Raw genomic sequence first — 19270 nt, 5'->3', positions numbered from 1 at the left:
CAAAAGATCAATTGCAGTACAGGCATTATAGGCGATGGTCTAGCAACGTGTCACTGAAATATCCTAATTTCGTTTTTACTCAACTGCCAAGAGCGGTACAGAAACCTGAGCAGTTTCATATGTTCCGCCAACCCCTTTTGGGAATAAAACCGTGAGTTTATGTAATAAAATCTTGGTGTTCTGAAATGTTTCCTAGATAAACATGGTTTCTTTTGAATGAATCAAGAGACATTGATCTTCAGATGTCGAAATTCAACCGATGATTGTTGTTTATTACGATTTTTCAGGTTAAAAAACCCTTCCTAATACAGACAGACACCCTTTCAAAATTACATTAGGGATAAATAAAAGAAAAGCCTTATCATTTATACAGAACATCCTAAGACTATAGTTGAATGAATACTAGTTGTAGTCAAAAGAAACTTTTCCTAGCACGCTTCGCTTGTTCCAAGTTAAATCATCCCATAAGAATTAAATTAACCCGGACGGCAGTTACTTCTCCAAGGAAAAAGTTTCAGAATTCATCTCGCTTCCTACTTATGTGTTTTTCTTGCGTCTTGCGTCGTTTAGAACAAATGCGCAATAAAATTCCTATTTTATTAGTTTTAATCGCGACATTATTTATTAGGCATCGTAAAACAGAAGATAAAACTGTGACAAAGTGCGTATTTATACTCTGAGTAATTAAAGATACGCCAGTCTATATCTGTGATAGCAAGATATTCATTTGAAAAATATTGTTGCAATTTGTGTGACTTCATTGGTAACAGAATGAACAAAAACTATCCATAAAGATGAATCTACAAGTAAGGTCTGTTAAAAAAATAAAATAAGTGACGATGATCCAAGACCAGGACTGGAAGAGGACCAGAAGGCGATGAAAGATGATGATGATGATCATAAACGATATGGACCCGAATAATCCAACCAATCTTAACCAAAGTTCTCAAAATATCCACACTTCAATTGTACAAATTTCTTCATCAAACAAATACGTCAGCTAAGCCACAGCTCACCTGATAACAGCAAGACAAAGCGTTCGGAATATATTCCACATTTTCACCTCAGCTTAAGCGCCCTACATCCTACAATGCTCCTACAATGCTATTATCGTCTGAGAGCATAAAGGACCGTGTGCATGGAAAAATAGATAGGATCGTTAATAGACGATGTGAATAAATGAACATAACAAAGAACGACACGTCAATAGAATGCTTCTGTAACCGTCCATATCTTAGTGCCAGTAGTGCCACTCTTAGCAATTAAGGGGTTGAAACAAAACGGTACTGTGATATTGCAGGGACAGATTGCTAGCCACAGTTCAACCCATATCCCACATACGACTTCTATGATGAGTTAAGAAATTCTTAGCATTATGAAACACAGCAAGGAATTAAATACATAATACGTATAATTATTTCGTCGAACATCTACGATGCCAGTCAGACACGCATTGACCCAGTTTTGAAGTTAAGCGACTTAGTCGTGCTTTAAATTAAAAACCGGGTTGTAAATCTCTCAGCTCAGAAAAAATAAGTGCATACAAGTATTAAAAAAAAAAAAGAATGCAAGTTCCGAGAGTACACATATTCTTGAATTCCAAAATAAGATTTGGGCTGTAAAAATACATTCAAAATTCCAAGAGTTTCACCAATTTCAATCTAGTCAACAGTAATCCTAATATTCCTAATCAACAGTATTTTTACGCGTCCAATCCAACTTTAAACATTTACAGAGTCAATCTCATTCACGCTTGAATAACCATCGCTCGTTAGTCTGCACACGGGTTTAGATGGCGTGTGAGAAACCAGGTCAAGTAAATCAATCTGCTTGGCTTGCAAAAAAAGGGCATATGTTGAGAGGAACACTGTTAGTATAGAGAGCCTAACTGTGTGGAGAATTTTCTTAACGCCTTGTTAAATTCATCGTGTCACTGGCTACGAAGTCGGCGAATGCAGATCTAAGTATTTGAAATTCTGATGCAGTGAAGATCAGAAACTATAAGATTAAATTTGCTTTAACGTTAGTTTTTCTTAAAGAGGAAGAAATAACATCGACCAGTTAATCAAGTAAAAGATGTCAACACCAATTTTTGCAAGTGTCCGCTGTGATGGTCAGATTTGTAGATAAATATTATATTGATTTGATTGACGTCATTTGCTTGTGTATCTCGATCATGTTTCGTGTAGCAGCAGATTATTTATTCCACGAGTTATCAGGCCAAAGTATTGTAACGTTATAATTATTGTACGTCATAGTTCAAAGCCTATATCATGAATTTTTGACGTTTTACAACACACTACTCGATAGCGCGAACGTTACAGAAAATGTGTGTAAATTATGGTTTAGTTAGTAACCGTCGTTCGTGGGCGCTCTTCTCTTTCTCCATGTAATAAATGTCATTTTCCATGACTTTGACGCTATTTATAAACGTATTCTAAAACGTCAAAAACTGATGGCAGAAGCCGCAGAAGCTCAGTAGGTATACTAAAAACATGTGATTTTCTGCAAATTGCAAGTTTCATTAAGTAGATCCCTCCTATATCGGATAAAATTCCTCTCTGCCCCTCCACCAATGTGCTCCCAATTCCAAAGCGCCCTGATATTGATTAATTATTCAGCGGAACTGGGGATGCAGCGTAATTTTACGAATGGTACGTTAGCCATTTCGGATATTACCGTTTCGTTTGCAATCCCCAAGAGAGTTATTCGGGAACATTCAAACATGTATTAGAAGAAATAAAATATGGGACGAAACGTTACAATTTACAAGTGGGTTTTTCTGACTCCGTGGTAATTGGCATTTTAGAAAATATTTTACAGGATTTTATACAATGTAACTATAGTCACAGTATATTAGTCACAAGAGGATTAAACTGGGCTACGTGCAAGTGCTTGACTTTTTTCCGCTTTTCTAGTCTCACGAAACAAAAGTTTAAAACCGCTTCATAATTATTTTAATAGGGAAGAAATTGAGCAGCGGTTAATGCGCATAACACACTTTCTTCTTAAAAACCAAACTGTCTAAAAAATCGTAAATCGATATTCTCATATGGACCTGGACAAGGAAGCCTCGTGCAGATTATAATTAGAAATCTAGAATTAGACACGAGCTTAATTAAAATTTGCGAGAAGAAAATTAATTAAACTTTACTAGTTAACTAGGACAGGCGTGTAGATAGAAAACTGCGGCTATGCTCTTTCCTCTTCGATCATTATAGAAAAAGCCTAATCGTTTGGTGGAGAGATAACTTTGGATAATCTAGTAAGAAAATTTACAATATTTTCGCTATTTTCGATTTTTGAGTTCGAAATTCCGAAAAATAGTCACAACTGCAAAATCACAAGTCACAACTGCAGGGTTAGCACATGATTGCCGCGAGATTATGTCGCCGCGAGATAGGCTACCCGACCTTACGTCATTAATACAGTTAGAAGAAGACGTGTCATCTATCTCACGGCGACATACTCTCGCGGCAATCATGTGCTAGGCCTACTGGATGAGACTAGCCCAGGACCGGGAGAAGTGGCGTACTAGAAGAGAGGCCCATGCTCAGAAGTGGGCAATAAAGGGCTGATATGATGATTATGATGATCTGTGCCAGCGAAATAGAAAATGCTTTGCAGCGAAAGAGGATCGTACAAAAGTCTCAAGATGGACTGAGGAGTGGCTTTTTAAATTAACTAATAGAAAACCACATAATTAATTAATTAAGCACCTGCTAGAGATAGGAGCCATCGGGTCAATGTACGAAATTCTTTGCGCTCGGCATCTTCACCTTACAATTTCTCCCGAAATTCCACATCAATTTACGCCACATGCCAAAGCTTTGATTAATAAACCACATATTCCGTTATCTTATTTACTTTACTGGCAGTACAAATTGAGTCAGCTCCGACACAAGAGCACATTCTTTCTATTTTCCGATAGCAATTGAGTTTCACAAGGCACCCAGTTGTTCTATTCAGATTTCATGAAAAATCTCGAGAATTTTCGCTGGAGGAATACTAAAAACTAAAATAACGCTGAGATAGTGAGATTTTTTTTTACTAGTGATTTGTAACGAGTGTTTGGAAAGACGAATCTTTATAAAAACTTACCTTTTTTCATATAAAATTTTGAATATTTCTCCTACCTTACTTCCTTCATTGGAACTACTTAAATTAGTCTTCGGAGTAGAGAAATTCCATACCTGAAACAAATCATCAAATTATTTAAGAAACCATACAAATCAAAAGTATTAATAAAATTGAGACGTACTAGGAATAGCTATCAAAAGATAGATCATGAGACGCCTACTCATGAGATGCCATGTAAGATGAATCAAATCAAATAGGTATAAGTAATTTATTTTCAGACTATTTAAGACCTATAATAAACCAACTGAACACCACCTAGCATGAACTAGTACACCTACATAAAATAATAAAAGGCTAAAAATCATTTTCAATCGCGTGTCGGCGAACAGAGGACGATATAGTATATTCTACAGACTCTCATGGAACCGTCAAAATTTCATACTCATCTTACCAAAACTCAGCGTTAGTATTGTAAAACAGCAACATTGAAATGAACAATCGGTACACCACCGGTCTTTGTAATAAGGTCCAAAAGTATTCAACAGTGGAAGAATCGCAGTTAGTCGTGGTTGGTATTAAATATTAAAGCGAACAAAGTGTCAAAGATATGTATACACGACTTTATTGCCTATGCGGTAAGGTAGTGGATAGATACTTTTGGAACTTTGTCCGCATCTATGTTTAATACCTTGGACGTACATGTGAAACTTCAGTGCGATACTTCAAGAACATAAATCAGTCTCCTGTATCCGTAACTTTCCGGAGATGTCAAGGTAAAAGGAGAGTTCATTTCAGATCCATTCTAAGTAAATGTTTGTGCTAGTAAATATTAAATGCGAAATTTCCTGCCCCGGAGAGCGAAGTCAAAGATATTTTATATTTATTTTTCCCGTGTGTTGACGGGTTAGAATTTTAGCACCCCCTTTTTTCTCGTGGGTGTCGTGGGTGTGAGCCATGGGCTCGTAACATGTCACTGCAATACCTTTCACGATTTCGTTTCCATTCAACCCCTTAATTGCTAACGCCGTGGCTTGCGTGGGCGGCGATGCGACGCATACGAAATCAAACCTTATCGATATGGAAGTAGACGATGCGATGAGACGCGGCGGCGACGGTCGCGCGACCGTCGCCCACGCAAGACACGGCGTAAGGGGTAAATCCACGTAAAAGTAACGTGAGTCACGACTTTATTGAGTGTTTATTTGAACTACAGCTGCAAATGAAAGGATCTAAGCATATATCGGATAAGGAACACGTATTTAGAGATAGATTATCACTTGAACATGCATCGTGAATAAATGGAACATGCCATAAAATCGTGAGTGGCACTGAAACTGGAGCTGTTGCTCTTTTTCCACATTAACATCATTAAAAGGGACAACAATCAAAATCTATTGCAAGCACGACAATATAAAAACAATGATTCACAAGTTCAAAGACTGAGCATTGAGCAACAATGAACAATGACATTACCAAATAAATGCATTCATAAAGATATACAATGGATAAGCTCAATGATAATTTTGCAATTGAAATTTGCTACGATGCGTTTCGAATCATGAAACTGGTGATTATTTGAAGTTTGATAATATAAAAGTAATAGATATTGTTTATAGAGCTATAACAGAGTATCATGCACTCGTTAATTTTTTTGCAAGTAATTATTGAAGTTCAGCAGGATCACAGGTCGTTCAAAATAGAGATGGTAGGACTACATCGACGCATTTTGCAGCGACTGTCGGAAATATAACAAGATATCACCGTCAAACTGTGCAGATGAGTGGTAGAAGATATTTTGACCAGCAACGTGGCACAAATTACACACACAAGACCTTGTAAAGACAGCACAATGTTGTCAGTGTTACCAACGATCTACTAGCCTTTACGATAGCGTTACAACTCCTGACATTACAGGAAATAAAATTTAAGTAACCCACAAGCACACTCAAAGGGTGCACATAATACGACGCCCATCTAAAACCCGCAAGACATCACAAAAGGGGTTGAGCGTACGCGAAAAATGGGGGAACGCGGTAAAACGCGTATTCTGTGCAATTCACGGCTCGTGCCAAGGTGACAAATTTATCGGCAGAAGTCCTCTAGGGAGGAGGAGTAAATGAGTTCTTTCTCCCGTCGACTAATTTGTCCCGGGCGTCGTTTGTTTACGTTGCAGCTTTATATTTAAGGTGGTTGCGTGCCGAATAGAATAAATTTTATGAAAGTCAAGTGTTTATTAGTTTTCAATTACAAAAAAGCGTGTTAGAAGCAGAATTTTTCGCATTAAAATTAACAAGTTCGTTAGCAGATGTTAAATATTATTTTGGTACAAAAACAAACCTAGAATTGCCAGTTCACAAATAATTTGAGCGTCAGTGAGACTGGGAAGAACAAATTGAGTAATCTATTTGTGAAATTACACGTCATAAGTCATAACATGTCATTAAACCACAAAAGGCTAGTTTCCTATACCTAAAATAAAATATTTTATGCAGTGCACGTAGGGTTTGCAATATCCGCCGATTTTTCGGATCCGGATATTTCGGATCTTAAAATATGACGGATCCGGATATCCGGATATTTCGGATAAAACGGATCCGTGTTGAAAAGTTAGCTTTTTATAGGGATTTCGTCAAATTTAAACTCACAAAACGACATAAATATAGTGTATTATTGTGTCATTAACTTTTTAGACAAACTTTTTACACATAATTAATGTCAATCCCATTTTACAGCATATAAAATTAAACAGTAGGCCAATATTTTTGTTTAACATAAGATAACAGGGTAATTTAGTGTTCACTAATACCTCCGTATTTACTGGGACGTCAATCTTCTGTAACCACAGCCAATACATCCAGGCAGAAGTAGGAAAATAAGTAGGATAATCGTTGGACCAGGGAGTGTCAATATGTAACTACACAAAAAGTATTACACTTGTAAAATATATGACACATATTTAGTTATCATGTACCAATTTCATGAAATTACGCTTCAATGCCTACTTCCTGAACCTTTAATACTCGTAGCTCATTGAATCCGGCTGTATTAGAACAATCTTCCGTTATTATATATATATAAAACTAATCGAAATCGGCTGAGTAGTTCCAAAATACTGTGGAATGAATTGTCGCCAGCGGTATTTCCGGAGCAATACGACCTTTAAGAAAAGAGCGTACAGCACTCCCAGCTTAAAGGCTGGCAAGGCACCTCCAATCCTTCTGGCGTTTCGGGAGTCCATGGGCGGGAGTGATCGCTTACCATCGGGCTACCTGCCTGCTAGTTAGCCTCCCATCTCATAAATAAAAAAAAGTGGCTTTGGATTCAGCCTATAACATTTTTATAAAGGTAATTAATTTCTCTTTAAGCTTAAAAGCATCCATTTCATTCGTTTCTGCTTATATACAAAATTAATAATTTATCGTTATTCCTGTCGGGACGCATCCAGTTAGTAACGAACGACTAACGACGGCAGTTTTAAAAACGATGGTTTACTGTTCATTTCGTTTACTTAAGAAACATTAAGTACCTAATACATATTAGTTTCATAGATTCTTCGCATAGCGTAATGTACCTAACCTAACAGCTTGCTATTCTGTAGTAATTGAATGAAATAAAAATGAATAAACATTTTAAGCTACAAAATACACGAAATAATTCATAAGTTTTATTCGAAAACTCTTTCTGGTGTAGATCGATGGCTATATTTAACGGATCCGTATTATCCGTATTATCCGATCCTATGAGTCCTCGGATCCGGATCTCAAATTCAACGGATATCCGGATAATTCGGATATCCGGATATCCGGATCTCAAACCCTAAGTGCACGAAATAAAGCACCACATAATTAGATGAAAAATATGGACAGTAGTTATGTTTAAACACAATTTTTATTTAATTAGTCAAAGAGAAAGATATAAAGTAAATGAATTGACCGTGACGTCACTCCTCAGTATTTCATAGTAATTCCATATTAGCAAATCGTTTCGACAGTTCATAAAAAGAAGCGGATTTGACTAGTAGGAAACTAGCCTAATGTTAAGACCTTGTGGTTTAGGTTTAGCTGCTACGAATGCTGTTTCCCCACTCCCTAGGAATTTACACCAAAACATACAAGACTCGCGCAACACATATGAAAAAGGTATAAACTTATACATTATTTCCGCGTGAGTCTCATCCAAGACACATCTTTTTTATCTGAGGTGCGTGAGATTTCTGCTATTTACTGTTGTAGGATTAGTAACTATTAAGTATGAGGATATATGTGTGGTCCTTTCAGAATATCATTTCTTTTATATTCCCGTATTTTTCATCTAAATTTACAGTTAACTCGCTCATCCAAATATTAAGTTTATTCCCGAAGGCCCCTAAGACTGTCCCCAGATACTCGCTCAAGTTTTAACGAGAGGGAGATGAGGTTTACTGGGCAATCAGTCTTGGAAATTGTTCCTTATTTATTATTCCTCTCAATCAACGTTGAGTTTAATGGTGCTCGTTTTTTACCTGTATTGGTGTTAGATAAGCTTTGTTTGTTTAATGCTGGAATTTTTAATCAGTGTTGGTTAATTTAGTTTTATTGGCTTTTATAATTTGCAATGGTCGTGAGGGAAATTTTTGCGGAGGTAAAATCTTGAGGCAGTGTTCGGTCGTTCGTTCGTTACATTTGTAAAATTTTCTTTGAATGAATAAATAAATATAAATGCGAAAGTAACTTTATCCATTTGTCCGTCTTAATCCCATGCTAAATTTGATTTATATGAAATTTGTTATGGAGATGTTTAAGGCCTGAAAATAATCATAACATACAGACAAACTTGTGGACAGAAACTAGTAGAAATAAGCTGAACCATATCGAGATTTGATAGGTACCTATAGTTTTTCATGAGTAGCTTTGTTGTACAAATGACCAACCAAGAATCGGTTTATATCAGTAACCACGCCATAAGAATGTATCTTTATTTTGTCACGATCACACCCTATCCTCTGGGTACTTTTATTATTAAGTCAAAGTCAAGAAGGTCGCAGTAAATTCGTAAAAATTTTGTACCAATCTTCAATCCAACATAAAATATTTACACTCTTCATATGGTCCTCAGACAAATTTCCTGCTAACACGCTTACAATTTCAAATACAGGAAAGGGGTCCATATTGGCTCATATAAAATTATTTGTTATAAAATTATTGTTTATACCGATTTGTGCTCCGAATGATCATTTCTCATAATTTTACTTATCATAATTTTGTTTCATTATTATCAATAGTACTACTATCACTGTTCATAATAATCATTTAGTCGAAAATTTTTAATCATAAATTCTATACAAATATTTAATAACATTCATAATTTTGTGTTTAAGAAAATCATTCATCATAAAATTATTTTAAAATTTTTGGGGAAGTTCTATGAAAAACTTGTGACATTCATAGAAGCGCGCTTGAAGCTTTTAAAGTGACATATACAATTTACATTAAAAATTCGTTTCTGGTTCGCTCACGGTCAACCTAACACGCTCCTCCTCGCTACGCTCGTCGTCGCACCTAATTGGACTGTCACATGTGATGTCTGTTCTGTTAACAATAATATAACGATACATTATATTACTCGCAATCGTTATGATCAATCCATATCCATACTATCCATACTAATATTATAAATGCGAAAGTAACTCTGTCTGTCTGTCTGTCTGTCTGTCTGTCTGTCTGTCTGTCTGTTACGCTTTCCCGCTTAAACCACGCAGCCGATTTTGATGAAATTTGGAACAGACAATCTTTAGACCCTGAGACAAAACATAGGCTACTTTTTATTTCGAAAAAAAGGGATGAAGGGGTTGAAAAAGTGGTTGAAAGTTTGTATGGGATTTCTTAATTTTAAAAGATAAAACCATGAAACTTTATATTTTAGCACTTGATAAGAAATCATTAAACATATATTTAAAGTCACATACAGGTCGAACGCGATTATTTAACATTATTTTTACCTTTAAAATAAACATGGTGGGAAATAAACATTAACTAAAAGCGGGTAGATTATATTTATTTGTCTACCCCTAACATTTATATAAATTAATATCGGGTAGTTTTGTGTTGTTTACATCTCCGGTGACATTTTGCTGGGACGTCAGTCTTCCGCGACCACGGCCAGTGCAACCTGGCCGAAACGTTGGGAAAAAAGGTAAAAATAATGTTAATTAATCGCGTTCGACCTGTATGTGACTTTAAATATGTGTACAAAGCGCGAGAACTTAAAGTGTTATATCATTAAACATCTTGATAAGGGATAGGGATAGCGATAGGGATAGGGATATTGATAGGGATAGCGATAGCGATAGGGATAGGGATACGGATACGGATAATATGGGTATCGTTAGAGGGATACGGATAATCGGTCGGCGGTCTCTTACAATCAATGTGCTCTAAGACGATCGTTGTTTGCTTGCTTGAAGATTACGTTTGCGATAAGTATAAGCAAAATGTAAAAAATTGTAAGGGATAATAGAAAAAAGTACTTTTTACCCACCGATCATAGTGTCGAAATACGGGCTATGTGGGATGTTTATAAAGGTTTCCCCAGCGTATATAGAATTACCTACGCTGTGGTCGATGTGTAATATTTCTACAATCATTGCAAGCAAAAGTATTATGTGCAATCGAAATAATCGCAGATAAATATACCTACAGAGAAACCTAAGGATCCAAATGAAAATCTTAATGAATACTTTTATTACGCGGGCGAAGCCGCGGGTAAAAGCTAGTAAGTATATAAACATAAACATTAGTATAAAACGTATTTATGATGAATGACATTATGAACATAAGAATTCGAAGTTACGATAGTTATTAACATAAAATTGTTATAAATAATGATCGTTATAATGTAAAATTGTATGAGAAACATTTTCGGACTACCAATAATCTATATAACAATTTTATATGAACTTTGGCGCACCCACAGGAAAGCCTTTGCCAAGAGGCAAATGATTATGATAAAAGCCAAATTGAAGACACAGGATGAAATCCACCAACGTTCCTTTGACGGGAAAGAACGGTTAATTGTAAATGAGACTATAGGGACTGGGGTTATATATAATGAGAGATAAGGAAAATTGGATACACAGAGTTGGGACTTTTATCAAATGATCGGTTTGGGAGTTTATCCAGAATGTAATTTTAACCGGCTGTATTTTCTGAATGTGAGCTGGCTATGAAAAAAACAGTAATACGAAAATACGATAATACTTATTTGATAACAATATAAAGCTTTTAAAAGCATTCAAACGTAATATCTATACATTCCCTACCATCAGTAAATAAATAGATCAAGCAGTTTATATCTAGATTACTCCCGTGTCGGAGTAGCGAGCTAAATTATTCATAATACGGAGGAATACACGTAAAGTAAAGATGTGAGTCGCATTTATTTTTGCAGTAGTAACCCGTGAGAGACTGAGTTTAGAAAAAGTTTACGCTAAGACAAGGCGTAATATTGTAGCAAGAAATATAGAAAACAGTCTCAGTCAGTGTACTTATACTTAACACAGCAAAAGGGAGTGTACAAGTTTCTAATGGGGTGGCAACGCGCATGTGACACTCTTTGAGTTGCAGGCGTCCATAGGTTACGGTGACCGCTTTCCATCAGGCGGACCGTATGCGTGTTTCCCACCGACGTAGTATAAAAAAAAAAGTCGTCTAACATTCAACGAGGCTTCTGACAGTCAAGCCTTTTTTGAGAAACTTGGGTACTCAAAGGCTGCTAAGATACATGGATAGAAAAAATAATATACCGAGTACAGAAAATTAGCGGTTGCAGTAGTAGAACTTACTTACTTAATTGGCTCAGTGACCCATAAAGGATCTCGGCTTCCGACACAAGAGATCGCCACTCTACCCTATCCTGAGCCACTAAAAGAAGTAGAGTAGTAGAACTAGCTTTAGTAAATTAATAGACGCAGCAAGTATGGTCTAAGGACTCTAAGGTCTACTGAACACTATTGAAAATTGACGCGAAAAATATTGGACATAACGGGTTGAAAGCGACTGAAGTTGTAATATCGCAGTGACAGATTGCTAGCCCATCGCCCACACCACGAACCCAAATCCCAGAGTCAACTTCTACGACACAAACTGGAAGAAAGGGGTGGTGAAATTTTTAGCCCGGTACCACAGGAACTAGTCAGATCAAGAAAATGAAGAATAAGGGTCGTGTCATGGATAGATACTGTGAAGGGCAATTTTTTTATGGTATAGGTAGCAAACGAGCAGACGAGCCGCCTGATGGGAAGCAGTCTTCGCCGCTCATGGACATAAGCAACATCAGGGGACCCACTTATGCGTTGCCGACAATGCCGACCACAATTGAGAACTCTAAATACCTGCTTCTTGAAGAACCCGATGTCTTATCGCAATTAATGTGGTTCCAAAGACCCGTATGCTCACGATAGTCACGATCCTGGGTTACCAACCCCCTATTGTAAATACCATCACAAAGAAAATAAAGTAATGGATTTTCATAATTAACGTTGTGCTTGTATATGTTTTTGTCAAAGCGATCAACTTTCGAGTTTCTCGCGGCGATATTGACACTCCATTGTGCCTGATGTCGAACTTTTCCAACTTTGAAGTTGCAGAGTAAATATTCAAATAAGAGTTTTGAATTTTGCTAATATTCTGTTCTGTAGGTGAAAGGGGACTGAGATCCTTAGCTGGAGAAGTGCCAGAAAACCTTTGTTTTTGTTTTTATTATCTAAAAACTAACAATTCTTGGATTACATCCACTAGAAGAATTAGGGCACTTGATGAAAATATGATTTTTCTCAATTTATATTACAAGCTGTTGGGCTCAGCTTTATGATGAATCAGTGATTATCCATCCTTACAAAATGGAAGATGTCAAAATGCGTAATTTCCCGATATCTTGTCTTTTCATTTCGATGCCCTCGTGATTCTTAGTCCCTACAAACATCCAAAAGACTATAATGATTTTAGAAAATGCTATTCTTTTTCCTAAAACGCAGACTCGGTCAAAATACGGTTAAGTAGATTCTTCTCCATTTTTGCATGACCCAGTTTTACTTAATATCCGTGTCCGAAGAGCAATAAAACACTGTCAAGCCGGACTTAATTAAAACTCCATCGAGAGTGTCAAGCGGTTTACCGTAAAATTGATTATACTATTGGTTTCGTAGCCAAAGTTCCAATCGCTTAAGCTTGCTCTCCTTATCTCTCCTGTAGTGGTGCGATAGAGCTAGATGCGTTTCGATCGCCACAAAGCGTCAAGACGCTGACAACACCCAATGGCCTTGAAGCTAGCGTACACTGTCTAATCGTATGAGAGTAAGTGAGAGCGCGATGTCACTAAAACAGGGCGGCTAGGTATGAAAAGTACGGAAAAATATTAAAATAAAATAGAAAGATGCATTATTTGTGCAAAATGTTTCGTTGGTGTTTTAGATATGTACAGTCAACCAATTGGAACCCTAGGCCACTGTAGAACTATATCATACTGACGTTATAAATCAGATTGTAAGAAATCTCTTACTGCTTGTCACTTTGACATGGTTGTAGAGTGGCCTAGGGTTCCAATTGGTTGACTGTATATTTGTGTTATTGTAATATTAATTAAAGACAACTAAGTGAATAATTGAACGACATATAAACGTTTAATGACGAACTCGAGACCAATATTTGCGATTTTTTTCTATCGAGCCGATTTTATTAAATCGCGTATCGAGTAAGGCTATGTTCGTTGAAATATAATGAATAATAACGTATAATTTACTTGCCTTACTAAAACTAATAGTTTGTCTTAAAAAAACTGCGCAAGTAACATGAATTTTGTGCAACTGGGTGTATTGTCAATTTGTCAGTTCCGCTAGGGCGGCTCTAGTACCTAAGAGTGCAATATTGACGCTCCCTAGCCCTACGCTACACTACATATCATCGGTCGACAGCGACCGATTCCGTGGAGTGAGAGTGATGGCAGGTGGACCAAAATATTAACGAAATGGTGACCGCTTACAGATTTAAGCAGCGCTTGGCTCGTAGGCTGGACGATATCAGGAAAATTGTGGGTCACAACTGGAGTGAGAGAGATTGAGATGATGGGCCGGGACAAGTGGCGTACTAGAAGAGAGGCCTATGCTCAGCAGTGGGCGATAAAGGGCTGATATGATGATTGGTGCGATAAAGCCATTTATGTACCTATCATTCGCCAGGGAGCGTCAACGAATGTACTCTTGGCTAACGGGCCTGGTCTTCAGAAAACATACGAATCATATCGTATTGTGGTACCGTTTGATAAATACAAAAATTAATAAACATGTAAAATCGGACAACTCGCGTAAAATTGTCGAAGGTCGCTCGACATGTTTCGCTCCGTAACGAGGACCATTTTCATTGAGCACGATTTTACGTGAGTTACCCGATTTTACATGTTTAATATGTCAGTGTCTCCCGGTAGTTTTATTATTAAAATTACAAAAATTAAATTGAGTATAGCGTAACACATCATTAGGCGAGATTTAGACGAGGTTTCGCACGCAAATTTTATTACCAAGAGGCATTTGATCAGTCCGCTAAATGGGATGTAACCTCAATAGTCCGTAATGTAAGTATCTAACTGCGTAAGAGTTGGATCGACGTCTAAATGAACCTTTATTGGTAGATTTCCAATATAATATTAGGCTCCGGAAGCCTCCAAGTTGTAGTGCGAAAAGCTTTTCCATCGATTTTTTCCGGAAACGTTCGTATGTGTCATGCTAGTGTCAGTAAGTACGTCTTGTGCTGAGACTGACTGAAACAGCATTACACGTTCGTACGTTTCCGTAAGAATACGAAGGAAGCATGGTAGCTCAGCAGAGCAGCGGGCAGGAATCTCACGCGAAACATGCAGCATGCAATTGAGTGTCTCCCTTTTTCCTTTATGTACCTACTTATAAGCATCGTTGTGGTCAGTAATTCGAAAACGCGAACTGCCAAAAATGTCGTGTAAACATATTCTTTGCACTGAAGCTATTATTCATATTTTCGTTGCTAACTGTACCTGTACCTACAAAAACAGTCTATACAAACCTATAGAGACATATTCTTACATAACAGGAAGCCTTCAATATTCAATAGGTTCTCAGGCTTTTAGACGGCAAATTAATGAGGATAGATCTCGTATCTTTCGCCCATTGAATCCTTTCACGAATCGAAATTGTATGGATTCACGAACGAAAGGAAATTTATGTGTCTTCACGTGTGTTTAGTGATGGGAACTAAAGTTGTGCCTGCTCTTTCACTGAAAAGATCGCTCCCAACTAGTACGATCTCCGAAGTGTACTAGTTCGTTCTTTTAGGACATTTAGTACAGTAAGTAGTACACCGAGAGAGCGAGAGATAAATTGTGCATATGGCGTAAAGTAACGCTCGCTCGTTTGATTCACGCATATTTTCATTAGACATATTGACCGGGATATAGACCGTGATTACCTTTTTGATTTTTGTCGAGCTACCGAAATTTCGACGCACTTGCATGCTGATCACGGAAAACTGACGAAGGCGGGTGGATGTCAAAGTTGCGTAGACAGCGCGCGACCTACCCTCCTTCGCGCGCGTCGGATATCGGGAGCTCGAGAAAAATCAAAAAGGTGATCACGGTCTATATCCCGGTCAATATAAGTCTATCCGTGAATCATTCAAAACTCTTAATCTGACAGGGATGTGACCTTTTGTGAGAATCACGGCTTGTGAGAAGTTTGTTACTGTTTCAAATGAGTTTTGAAGTTGTCGTCGCTAGGAACTTTGGCAAGTTGGGTTTGACGGGAAACTTTGGGTGCTAATGCTAAGGTAGAATAAGCTTTAGTAACCTGAAATCATTTACGCATTGGCGAATTAATTATTAGGAAAAAGTTGCAAAATTAACACTTTCGCAACCAAGCACCCGCCTGGTGGGCACTCGTAAACTTTGCTCAGATCAGAGAGAGAACACGCTGGGCGGGTTCTCGCCATACAAGCGGGTGGTTATTATAAATTACACCCGGTTTCTAACATAGTGCGCCATTTTTTGTCATAAAAATAACCTAAAAATAAGTAGGCAGCAATTTCGATAACAGATGCTAAGCACATTTAATTTTGAGGTCGAAATTCTAGGATTAGGTGTACCTAAGATACCTAGGGTATACCTAAGGTATAAAACATACTGGCAACTAAAAATCAATCTGTGTGCGTAGCCGAATGTACAAACGCTCACGATAATATAACTTTCGTAGCTATCTCTATCGCTCTTGCGTATTGGCGTGACAGAGCCAGCCAGTTTCGCGTCGCAGAAATGCCATTCGCCTACGGGGCCTGTAGATATTAAGTTGTTCTAAAACAATCATACAATAATTCATTAGGGCAAAGCAGAGCTCTTACACGCGTCGTTTCACCTTACACCACTCATAATTATAATTATGTATGTAATATGAAAGTACTGTCCTACAATATAACACCGCAAATATTTAATTATAATAACGTATTCTTGTACCTACAATATGAGTTCATATTCATAATTACTTTGCCACATATAACAAAAGCTCGTCCTGAATATTATTACAACAAGGAAAATCGAATCTTTTTTTTTTTTAATTTATTGAAAAAAGAAAAACCTTAAAGTCTAAAGTTACAAATTATCGCCAAACTGTATAACAGTTTGTTGGCGGTGCGCTCTTGTACATGTATCTATTATATTTTACTATAAGTATTATAATAATAATAATTTATTTATTATATCAGACAACAAAGGGCCCATAATGGTTAGTACTTATACATTATTGGATATTTTAAAAACTACCTGTTAGTATAACATAAACAATTATGCTATAGTATAAGTAAGAGTAAACACAATACAATAGGTTAACGGATATCAATAAAAACAGGTTGTATAACTTGTTAATTAGAATTACTGAGGCTAACGAAGACTGCTATGGTGATTATTTAACATTATTTCTTTAAGTTTTGTCTTGAGACTGCCTATTTTTAATTTATTTTTCTCCAGTAAAAGAGGGTATTTGTTACAAATTTTAGGTGTTACATATTCCATAGTTCTTTGACCATAATAATTTTTTGCTGTAACTTGACATAATGTTCTTTTCTTAGATAACCTAGTATTATAGTGATTAGCCGGTCTTTCGATTTTATAGTCCTGAGTATAGTAACATTTAAATTGCGGCTCGTGTGGGAATAAAATATTGTGTGCCAAAATAACTTTTATATTTAATTATTTTCATTTTCACGGTTATGTGCTCAGTATAGTTGACCAAAAATATGAAGTGAGGTTCGGCGGGACATGTTGCTAGGCAGAGCGTTAAATGTTAACGAAATAGTGTCCGCTTACAGATGTAAGTAGTGGGTGGACGACATCCGGAAAATTGGGGGTCACAGCTGGATGAGACTAGCTCAGGACCGGGACAAGTAGCGTACTAGAAGAGAGGCCTATGCTCAGCAGTGGGCGATAAAGGGGTGATTATGATGATGATTCAAGTGAGGTTGTTACAAAGATCGGCTCACTTTATTATTTCGTCGACTTTAAATACAGTAAAAAGCCATTGTAAAAGATGAAGATTTCACACAGCTGTCAACTGTCACATAACTAAATGCCGCTAGAGCTACAACACACATGATGAATACGTACCTTTTATATTTATAGAAAACTAGCTTTTTCCCGCGGCTTCGCTCGCATTGCGGAAAGTTCCATACAATCGTCCACCCCCCATTTTCGGGAAGTAGGGGGTCAGAAAGAGACAAAAGGTAGCCTATGTCATTCTCTATCCCTTCAACTATCTGCACTTAAAAAGTCATGTCAATACATCGCTCCTTTTTGCCGCGAAAGAAGGACAAACAAACAGACACACACACTTTCCCATTTATAATATTAGTATGGATAATTGTAAAAAGCACCACAGTAATGTCGCCATTGGTCCATAGCTACAAGACCAAATGAGTCTAAAGATTGAAGAAGTACAAAATGGACGTCCTGTGGACGCTAAAGTATAAACACGACAACTAAAAACCTTCAAAACCCTTTTCAGAAAGATAAATAGAATCACATTTAAAGTGAATGTCTTCTAATAATAAAAAATACCGGCTTTATCGAACCCACTTGCAAAACAGAGAGCACAATCCTACATAAATGAATAAAAAACTACTCGGGACGCAAGGGACTTTTCTGCAGTATAAGTATTTTCCTTGACAACCCGTCATTTTGTATTCAAACATAGTTTAAAAGTAGGTAGTACGAGACTTTGCTTTTTAAGAAGGTAACTAGGTACAGTGAGCTGCAAAAGCATGGCGAATGTATTAAGGGGCTGACAACACCCAATTGCGTAAAATTGATGTTACTTGCGCAGTTTTTTAAGACAAACTATTAGTCTTAGTAAGGCAAGTAAATTATATGTTATTATTCATTATATTTCAAAGAACATAGCCGTACTCGATACACGATTTAATGAAATCGGCTCGATAGAAAAAAAATGCAAAGATTGGTCTCGAGTTCGTCATTAAACGGTTGTGTGTCGTTCAATTATTCACTTAGTTGTCTTTAGTTAATATTATAATAACAAATATATACATATCTAAAACACTAACGAAACATTTTGCACAAATAATGCATCTTTCTATTTTATTTTAATATTTTTCCGCACTTTTCGTACCTATCCGCCCTCTTTTTAGTGACATCGCGCTCTCACTTACTCCCATACGATTAGACGTACGCTAGCGTCAAGGCCATTGGGTGCTGTCAGCGTCTTAATGAATTCATTTATAATTTCTCCATGCCACTTCGTAGCTCTTTGTACCTTTCATTGATTACCAGTCTCGCTTCGAATGGTGATTGATAAGTGATCCTTCCTCCAAAAAATAGCTTTTGGTAGTCCGAAAGAAACTCGGTATCAATTGAGGAGTGTCTTTTCAAAAGGACTTATTTCTAATTCTATAAGACAACAAGGGCTTTCTTCTCTAGGAAGACATAGATAAAAATAACCTCTATTGATTTATAGGAATAAGTCCTATTGAAACGACACTCCTTAATTAATAAATAATAAATAAAATCTTTTATTTCGGACAAACAGGGTATCCATAGAAAGTTAGTAAACATGCCATATCTTAATTTAGTGTTAGTATTTATAATATATCTAAACTTATGTGTACTACTTTATAATATTATTCCTATACCG

At 36.8% G+C, this 19270-nt stretch overlaps 1 protein-coding gene across 1 annotated transcript in view; it reads right to left on the bottom strand.

The window, feature by feature from the left end:
- The window catches only part of LOC125236964 (E3 ubiquitin-protein ligase CBL-B-B-like), a 178127-nt gene that overhangs the window by 59736 nt on the left and 99121 nt on the right, over positions 1-19270 (bottom strand). The gene's annotated exons all lie outside the window — the stretch shown is intronic.

Source organism: Leguminivora glycinivorella, chromosome 20 (genome assembly GCF_023078275.1).
Source record: "Leguminivora glycinivorella isolate SPB_JAAS2020 chromosome 20, LegGlyc_1.1, whole genome shotgun sequence".
Classification (NCBI taxonomy): Eukaryota; Metazoa; Arthropoda; class Insecta; order Lepidoptera; family Tortricidae; genus Leguminivora; species Leguminivora glycinivorella.
This window is presented reverse-complemented; position numbering and strand designations above follow the sequence as displayed.